At 40.7% G+C, this 10,814-nt stretch overlaps 1 long non-coding RNA gene across 1 annotated transcript; it reads left to right on the forward strand.

Moving 5' to 3' along the window:
- Window positions 1-2,006: 2,006 nt before the first annotated feature.
- LOC123190775 (uncharacterized) lies at window positions 2,007-4,651 on the forward strand. Its single transcript, XR_006496563.1, has 3 exons — window positions 2,007-2,543; window positions 3,520-3,599; window positions 4,132-4,651. It is a non-coding gene; the product is annotated as an uncharacterized lncRNA (long non-coding RNA).
- The last annotated feature ends 6,163 nt before the right edge of the window (window positions 4,652-10,814 follow it).

The raw sequence follows: 10,814 nt of genomic DNA on the forward strand, positions 1-10,814 counted from the left end.
TTTTGGCTTTGAAAGAAAAATCCAGCGTGCTTTATACTCCTTCCGTTCTTTTATGTAAGGTGTATTATTTTCGGCATGATGACCAATGCACATAATTATAGACAGGTTAAGACAAAATTACCTTTGATAAATTTGTTAGTTAATGGCAAGTAAATCAATTAGTCTAGGAAGTAAGAGATACATGCAATCGACACATAGATACTTTACTTCTTTTGCTACAAGGAGAAATACAGACAATCGGAAGAGAGATACTTTCCCTTTTTCTGGAGGATTAACAAAGGAATTATGTGGAATTAAAAGAAATGCACCTTACATTCTGAAATTTTATAAACTAGTAAGCGTGCATGTGCAACGCACATTTCATAATCTATAATAAAACATTTTTAATCTTATTTCTTGTATGGCGATTTCTTTCCCGAACCATTTAAGTGTGTGCCCACGACGTGAATCCGAACACATGTCTTCACATGAAATTCACAGTCACATAAATGTATTATAATTAATTACAAAAATATTTAGAAAAAAAATAAGAAACAATATCTATTATTTGTTCTTTGACGATGATTCTCTCTTAAAGTTTCATGTATTGATGCAATCTGAATGCTTCGTTCCATGGCTGAGATATTGTTTAGAGCTTTATTCCCTTATTTCAAAACATGACCAAAATTTGCCTCCCCAATCGAATATAATCCTATATATGCATTATACATCATTGTTACTTAAAAAATACCATGTGCAACGTATATAGAAATGACTATGGTGTAAATAATCACCCTGTGTACTGGAAAATGTAGCCCACCATCACACCATGAGTGCATGAAATTAGAAACCAGATAACCATGTAGTGAACTGGAATGTCTCCAACAAATTAGACGCCGTGCTACGCTAATATATGCACAACAATATTAAAGCAATCAGCATCCATGTATTCATCATTCTTTAATTTGTTCCTTATTTGTCTCAAATTTAACCTAATATGATAATGATTATAGCTTTTCCCCCATTCACTCATGTGAAATCGCAGTTATGTCAATTTTAATAACACAAGAGTATATTAGCTAGAGCTCAAAATGATCTAAAAAATGTGGCTTACTACAACAAAGGGACATCATCAAGCATGTTGGTGCACAAGATGGTGAAAGAAGAAACGATTGCCAAGTTAAGCTCAAGTTTTGATGATGTGTTTGATGTAGGTAAATTCTTAGGGAGTCTATCCAGAATCATATAATCTGTGGGATCAGTACCGATTTCTTACATTATCATCATTCAGTTTCGAGTCCACTAAATGACAACTAATTTTGTTCTAAAATATTCATATGATCATAATAAATTAGAGTCAGAATTCAAATAGTAATACAACATAGAATAAATATAATGTTAAGATATTATAAAACCTTCGGGCCAACTTCAACGCTAAACCCCATCCTGTCCGTCCGCATCTTTTGAGGACAAACGGACACATGCATCGTCCCAACATGCGCGAGCATCCCCATTTTTTGTCCCGGACGCGTTCGTTCTACTCCATTCCCAGACTGGGCACGGTCGGGGCTCTACAGGCGCGGGACGTGGCCGGAGCAAGGCGAGGAGGTTGCGGGCGGGCCGGGTGCTCTGGCGAGGCGCGACAGGGCGACGGCATGCGCTGCGGGCGGCAGGGTGGCGCAGCTGCGGGCTCTGCGGGGCACGACAATGGTGCTTCTGCAGGCGGCGCGACATGGCCACTGGCGACGACGGTGCGACTGCGAGCGGCGAGGCGCGGCTGCGTGTGCTACATGAGTTGTGGGCCCAAGCTGTTTGTTTGGTATGCGTCCTGCGTTGGGTGCCTGGCCGGCGCAAACACAAATTCGGACGGACATGACCTTATTGCCATCTCAAACGGACGAAATTCAGATAAAACGAACGTCCGTTTGAGGCTGTGCGTTAAAGTTGGCCTCGAAATCAATCATTGATATATGACCGAACCAGATTTGTAAACACTTGCCGTAAAAAAACAAAGAAATCGGACAACCGGAGCAAACACTCAACTCCCTCACTACACAGACACAGGTGGATAAGCTCCTCTCTCCCTCACAGAACATGTCCGCCCCTCTTCCACTACATCCCCACCGGCGGCGAGACGAACACCCACCCCTGCCTGGTCCATGGCGGCCGCCCTTCCCCTGCCGCCGATCTATGTCCCCTCCCCCACCCCCTCCTGCCGCTGCGCCGGTCCATGGCGGTCTCTTCACGCAGCCCGGATCTGCCGCCTACGGCTTCCACCTCGCTTCCCTTTTCCCCATCGCTCTCCAGCCCCGCGACGAACGCGTTCGCGGCCACCAGCCTAGTCCGCAGCCACGGCTCCGCTCCGGCCGCCATGGATGAGTTTTGCCTCCAATGGGTCGTCGGCACCGACCACCGGGCAACCTTGGAGGGATCCGGCAGAGGCTCCCCACCTCTACTACGGCTGGAGGAGGCCATCGATGCCCCCTACTACGCGCCGTCCCAGCAACAACGAGCGCCGCCGCGTCCGTTCGTGGGTACCCCCTGCTCAGCGTACTTCGTAGACGGTGAGGAATCCGAGATCCCCATTAGGATATGTATATGTGACTGCTTTTTATCTAAATCTTGCGTGAACTGAACATAGTTGTGTGCATACTAAACTTTGACTGAAATAATTGCTTGAGAGAATTAGCTATCATCAAATTGTCTACTTTGTTAAATTTAATGTGTTTGTTCAAAGTCTGCTAAAACAACTTGGAGACGTGCTTTGCTATTGTAGGTTGACATGATGGATGAGTAGTCTGCTGATGATATCATCTACTCTCATTTGGTACTACACAATTCTTAATTGCGGACACTTCCTTTGTAATACGATTAATGGGGACATACAAAAAACATAGGTAGGAAGGTGTACCCATATGTCTCCACTTATCAGATATTAGTTCCATGTGAAGCGATGCAAATTAGAATACATTTTCCAGTACTTTCAGCTATTGCATGAATAAATGACAAAGCAACAAAGCATTAGCATCACAAGCAAAAAAACAACATAAATCGTCTTATCAAAAGATGAGGCAGTGGGGCTAATAACTAACCATAGCAGTGAGGTCTTCGCGATTAATTCCCGTGCCTGATGAGTGTTGCTATTTACCTGATGAGTGTTTTTGTAGTTAAAAACAGCATAACAATTGCAACTTACTGTTTATTATCTCGGAGCTGCACTGAGCATTCTTACATCGTTCGGCTTGTAATACTGTATAATTTCCTAAACACCATCAAGTTTCCAGAAAGCTCATTGTTAGATGCATTGGATAATGTGACCGGTGCAACATATGCACGAAAGGGCTCTTAAGGCCCTTTTCTTCATCTATTTAGATAACAGAGGTCCTGGTCTTCTAGGATTTACACTTGTTTCAGTCATAAACCTGTTGTTGCCTTTTTAGTGTGCTGAAAATCATGACTTTATTGTTCGGATCATTTGAACGCTGCCTTTTTTCAGTTACCACCATATTTTCCTGAGAGACGTTATTCTATCCTTTTCAGATGTTCTACAAGCAGTCTTGCCCGGGAAGAAAATGCACATCACGGGGAACTTGAGTGTGGAGAAGAAAAACCCAGTCTAGGTATTTCACTTCCTTGACCAAAACCCTCCAAGAAGTATCAACAAGAGAATGACCGTGTCCTTAATAGATCATTTACATGCTAACTTTGACTATGTCCTGAATAGGTTCGTTTACATGCCAAGTCGACACAGATTCATCCACAGAGCCTGAATGTTAAAACAAATTTGAATACTATATTGTTAAAACAAATGAGTTGGTTTCATATTCTTGGACTGGGACTTTCTTCTTCTCTCTCTTGGACTGGGTTACAAATAGATCATACAGGGTTTTATTCATTCAGTCATACATATTCGAATACTATACTGTTAAAACAACATGATGGAGGGCTCCAGTTTGATGCATCGTTAAAATTCATGCTGAAGTCACAGGAGGTAGATCTATTATGGTTTGCCCAAAAATTATGCATTGATCAGCACACTGTTGTAAATATGCAAAACAGTGAAGAAAATTGTTATAAAGATGCAAATTTGACAGGGATTAGGGAAGCAATGAAGTACACACATATTTGCTAAATAGAATTTCCCTTGTGCAGGCAGGTGCGTTGGCTGAGGACTTGGTTGGCGCCGACGTCGTCGGCTGCTGAAGGCGGCGATGGCCAACACTCGCTGGACGGCGATGGCGCAACAGTGGCTTGGCGGCGCCGACGTCTCACTGCAATGTGCGTTTGAACGGCGACATCGAAGAAAGACATCGAGATTAACTGGGATGGAACTGGCCACATACTGCGCACAAGAGGATAGTCTGCATCTGCGTTGGCTAGAAGCTCGTCGGCGCGAGCGTCGTCCGCTGCGCATGGCGGCGATGGCGCAGGACAGGCTGGGCGGCTGCGACGTACGTCCGGGCGGGCAAAGGCAGGAAGATCGAGTTGATTCCCGTAAGTTTAGCCGTTTGTTGTGAGGCGGACATATCAATTGCCGTAATTGTGGCTGTTTTTCTGTAATTGATTGGCTTGAATTTTTTTTTGCGGGGAGGTGGAACTTGTCGATCGATGGCAGAGTTTCGTCCGCTATTCTAAATTGCTAAACGCACACAGGTGGGGCCTGACTTTAATCTGGACGGTTAGATGCCTAATCTTGGGGTGGTAGTTTGTCTTGTTTTTCCCTGTGTACGTTTACCTGGGTGGGCATAGTGAAGAATATGTTTGCTTGTTTAATAGTAGTAGAGAAAAACAAATAAGCTTTATATAAAGGAACAGAGGGGGTAGTAAAAGAAGCGGCGAGCATATATTCTTCGAAATATGTATGTGACAACCGTGTGATAGTTTGCCAAAACGACCTCATGCATCGGGAGCCACCCGATCGAGATCTCGAGGTCACCTACAGCCTTGTCTCCGGCAACTGCAACAACTATGACCCCACCTCGTCGCCCGCGTGCTGCATCCCGACAGAGACAGATTGAAATGTGGGATGAGGAAGAAGCGGAGGAGAGGGAGACGCGGCCGGGCAGACATTCACCGGAGGTGCAGGCTGGAGAGAATCATGTGGGATGGCGACAAGTGGCTCCGACAGCTGCATACCTCATCCCTGACGGCGCGAACAGAGACGAGGCGATGGCTGACGGCGCAGTCCACACGCTAGGGACGACGTGAAGCCGAGCGACGGAAACGAAGACGACTGGCTCAAGCAGGCCGGCGGCGCACCTTCCGGATCCGGGGATACCAAGGTCGGGGACGGCGGAGACTGGATCCGGGCGTCGCAGGGGATCTCCGGCGGACTGAACGAAAGGCGGCGATGGCTGACAAGCAGGCAAGCAGTTCGTGTGGGGCTGACAAAGTGAGCAAGGGTTCGGCTCCTGGTTATTTTTTAGGATTATTCGGGTGATTTCCTTGCAGAAGCAAGTGACTGACATGCATCTTGACTCAGGATGGGAATGGGCCGACCCGATTGACCTTGGACCCGGCCCTCATGGCCCCAAGACCAATTTGAGAAGCCACGGGTTGACCCGTATAAAAAATAGTCAGTGGCCTTGTTGGCCCGATGGGCATTCCGGGTCAACCCAAATTCTTGATTTACATTGTCTTGTGCACAAATGAGATGTTAAAATTAGACACGCTTTAATGGAATCTAGCTAGTGTTAGAATTAATAAAATATTTAATACATAGTAATAGGAAAAAATTAAGCCGTCTACTTGTGATTTTTTACATGCGCATTTTGATGAAACATATCAAGACAATTTTGTTGTTCATATACGCGAGCGTTCGCCAAAAATTATACAACTGACTGTATTGTAAAATTGGCTCTTACGACAAAGTCGGCAGGATGAAGACTGCGGCTGTTGTGAGCTATAAGACTATAAAGCGGGCCGGCCCCGCTGACCCAACGGGTCACTCGGTGCCGGCCCTGTTGACCCAAATCTTGTTTGAGACCGACCCATGTGACCCATTGGCCTTGAATTTTTGGGTCGGGTCAGTGACCCGGCGGGCCGACCCGGTCCATTCCCATCCTAAATCTTGACTGGTTTCTCCTCTTCATCTATAAATTCTGATGTTCTTCAATTAATTCTTGTGTTCTCGGTCCTGTGAGTATTTTTTTCCTGCATTCCTTGTTGGGTCGCTAAAGGAACTTCAACAGAATTTGGGTTCATATCAGCATGATGCATGATTCCTGCATGACTCATAATTAAGACCTAGTTCAACAAGGAAAATTATGCATCTGAACTACTAAATTATATACGACTAAAGCATGGTTTTGTTCATTGGCTCGTAATTTTGCTTTCATTCAACTTGAGCAAAATTACTCATCTAAATTATATGAGTCAAGAAAAATTATGCATCTGGACAATAAGAGTCAAGCATGATTTTCCTCTTCGGTTATTTATACATCTGAATTATATGCGTCAAGCATGGTTTCCTTTTCCAGTTAATTATGCATCTGAACTATATGTGAGAAGCATGATTTTGTTTGTTTGACAAGATGAGTAATTTGGCATGATCTTGTATTTTACATGAGTCATTTTGACTCGGGAAAAAACTTGTCGAAAATATACCCCCTTAAAATAGCACATACAAACACTGTGGTATTTTTACCGGGAAAAAATGTTGAAACGTACAACAGGAACTTTTGTACTCCCTCCGTCCGCGAATAATTGTACATCTAGATTTTGTCTTAAGTCAATGTTTTAAAACTTTGACCAACTTTCTAGGAAAATGTAAAAGCATTTATGACACTAAATTAATATCATTAGATCCGTTTTGAAATGTACTTTGATAATATACCAATTTGATGTCATATATGTTACTACTATTTTCTATAAAGTTGGTCAAAATTTTCAAACTTTGACTTAGAACAAAAGCTAGATGTACATTTATTCGCGGACGGAGGGAGTATGAATAGCACGGTAATTTACGCACCACAACCTTGATAATTTAGGTACAAACATCGCGCTAATTTTGATTTAGGAAAAAAGTTATTGAAAACATAACCCTGGTAGCTTCTATGTAAATAGCATGATAATTTACCCATTGCAGACCTGATAACTTAAATACAAACACCATGTTAATTTTTTACCAGGGGAGGAGGGATTGTTGAATACATACCTCGGTAAATTCTGTTTAAATATCATGGTTATATATACATCACATACCTATGTACAAACGCCGCGGTAACTTTGAGCAATCGGGATTTTTTACCTTCAGTAATTTTTATGAAAACAACATGGTAATATACAAACAACATGTCTAATAACTCGCATACAAACATCGCTATAACATTGAGCAAAGAAGAAAAAAGTTTTTGAAAAATATACCCGGTAACTTGTGTAAAAAATGGTATGGTAATGCACAGACCGCATATTTGATAATAATTTACATACAAACACTACGGTAACATTGATCAATGCGGAAAAAAATGTTGAACAATGTACCACCGATAACATATGTGAGAATAGCACGATAATATACGAACTACATACCCGATAACTTACATACAAACACCACGGTAACTTTGACCAAGAAGGAAAAAGTTGTTGAAACATATCCGATAACTTATGTGAAAATAGCATGGTAATGTATAAACCGCATACCCGATAACTTTCATATAAATAACACGGTAACTTTGACCAAGGGGGGAAACTTGTTGAAAATATACCCTTGATAATTTATGTGAAAATAATATGATAATATACGAATGGCATACCCGATAACTTACGTATAAATACAGCAGTAATTTCCACCAAGGGAACTATTTTTGTCGAAACATACCACCGGTAATTTATGTGAAAATAGCACGGTAATATATAGACCTTGTATCCGATAAGTTACACACAAACACACACAGTAACTTTGGTCAAGGAGTAAAATATTGTTAAAAAACATAACTCCGGTAAGTTATGTGGAAATAACACGGTAATATACGAACCACATATCCGATAACTTACATACAAACACCACGATAATTTTGACCAAGGGAATTTTTGTTGTTGAAAACAAATTCAAGTAATTTATGTGAAAATAACACGGTAAATAGTACTCCCTCCGTCCCAAAATTCTTGTCTCAGATTTTTCTAAATACGGATGTATCAAGTCACGTTTTAGTATTAGATACATCCGTATCTAGACGAATCTAAAACAAGAATTTTGAGACGAAGGGAGTATGATAACTTGCATACCATAGGCGTGGTAACTTATGTAGCCCATGTGTGTTAACTATTGATCCACAAAAAGTCATTGAAGCATATCCACATGGGATCTAGTTTCAAAGATCTCATCGCAATAAATTTTTTATGCGAAAATGATTTTTGCATAGGACTGACGATTTAAGCTATAAAACATTTTAAAATTTTGAAACAAGAAGAATCTATGATGACATCAACCTTTTTGTCCTCTGGTGCATATATGCATGTGCATATGGAGAAGGGTGAAGAACCATGTTTATACCATCGGTAACTTATGTGCAAATAATATGGTAAGTTGCATATCAAAGGGCTGGTAACTTATGTAACCCAAGTGTGGTAACCTTTGACCTGAAAAAAATATTGTCGAAACATACCAACTTGGGATCTAGTTTTGAAGATTTTGTCGTGATGAATCTTTTATGTGAAAATAATTTTTGCGTGGACCGATGGTTTGAGCTACAAAACATTTTGAATTTCCGAAATAAGAAGAAACTAAAATGACATCATCTTTTTTGTCCTCTAGTGCATGCATGTAATTAGAGAAAGGAACACATGTGAAAGAAGACACTGATTCATTCTAATACAATCATGCATATAATTAAATAAGAGAAATGATGTGTGTGGTAGTTTTTGCTATGTGACATACATGTGCCAAATATCGCGATCCTATATTTTTATAAATTTTCTACCATGTTCATTTATTCATGATTATTTTATCGACTTGATTTGTTTTGAGTCTTGGTCAAGTGAGAATCCTAGTAGGACCCATTATTTTTGTCTTGTCTCTTGTGTTTGTGAGTCGAGTGTGCACGTCTCCTTGACAACGAAACTGGAATCTTTCCTAGATCCTGCGTTCACCGTACCGTGAAGTATCACTAAATTATTCTACTCCCTTCATTTTTAAAGTATAAGTTTTTCTAGAAACTCAATATGGATACATAGGGATGTATATAGATATATTTTACAGTGTAGATTCACTCATTTTATTTTATATGTAGTCCTGGAGAGAGTAGCAAACAAATCAAATATCTAGGTTCGATCATGGTTTTAGGGTGCTCTTGTAGTACAATAAATTGACCGGCTGTCCGAGTCAGCTCGCGAGGACGATCAGTCACCCGTTGGCGCTCGCATCCGGTGAAGGCAACAACCTCCCGCCCGGCCCCGGCGGCCGGCAAAAACAAAAACCACATCTGCAGAACAGCGGCGACAAGCCGGTCACCAATCCGAACGACAGATTTGTCCGTTTCATGCTCGCCGGTTGCAGTAGCACTGGCCGGTGAAACGACGAGGCGTCTAGAGCCGGCACGGCGACGGGTGGCCGGGGATGGATAGCGAGCTGTCACCTGCCAGCATGGACGTCGACATGGAGCTGTGGTCTGTGAAGGCGTGTGTATGCCAGGATGAGCCGGTTTACTTCCAAGAAAAAAAAAACGGAGAGTAGATGAGCCGATTTCTTGTTCTTGCGATGCCCGGGCAACATGCTAGTTGAGAACGTATCCATACTGTTCATAAAAAAAAAAAGAGAACGTACCCATGTCCAATGCGCCAGCCTAATATTATACTCCCTCCTTCACAAAATAAGTGACTCAACTTTGTACTAACTCAAAGTTAGTATAAAATTTTACATTTCATGAAGATTTCTTTAAATGTCATAAAACACATTTTTTAAAGCCCAAACAATTTCTTAAATGTCATAATTTTTTCGTATGATATGTCATCTCTACATATTTAAAAAAAGTTGAGTCACTTATTTTGAGACGGATGGAGTATATATAAAAATTATTTCATAAAAAATATTTAAAAAGTTACTTTACTTCGATTTTGAAAAAATGCTCACCACGCATTAAAAAAAGTTAATGAAATCTGAAAATTGGTTCGTTTTCAAAATTGGTCATAGCATTCAAACAAACGTTTGTGATATTTAAAGAATGTACGCACGTTTCAAAATATGTTGACCAACAATAAAAAAGTGTACGTGAAATATGTAAAGATGACATATCATACGAAAAATTATGACATTTAAGAAATTGTTTGGGCTTTAAAAAGTATGTTTTATGACATTTAAAGAAATCTTCATGAAATGTAAAATTTTGTTGCTGCAATTTTAGAAACAAATTAAGAACATATAAAAATGTGTGTGCGCTTTAGAAGATGTTCTAACACTCATCAAATGTTCGCAAATTTTTAAAAAAATTGTTCATGACATTTTTTAAAAGTGTTCAGACGTGTGTTTAGAAATTTCCACTATATATTGAAAAATGTATTCAATGTGTATTTTACAAATATTGAACATGCATTCAAATAAATATTAAACATGCATTTGAAAAATGTTATCATATATCTTAAAAATGTTCAGCCTGTGTACGAAAAATGTTCAACATGTATTTGGAAAATTAAGTAAAAAAGAGATAAAACCCAATGAAAACTGGTAGAGAAAACACACAAAAAACAAAAAGGAAAAGACACACATAAACTTCTAACCAGTCCTAGAAACTTTCCGAAACTGAGGGATCCACTGAATGCATCAGCGCTATTTTGACGCATTGGATAGGAAACTGGGGCATGTGATCTGACTGGAAAAGGACTGATGGTCTCATACTACA

Source organism: Triticum aestivum, chromosome 2A (genome assembly GCF_018294505.1).
Source record: "Triticum aestivum cultivar Chinese Spring chromosome 2A, IWGSC CS RefSeq v2.1, whole genome shotgun sequence".
NCBI lineage: Eukaryota > Viridiplantae > Streptophyta > Magnoliopsida > Poales > Poaceae > Triticum > Triticum aestivum.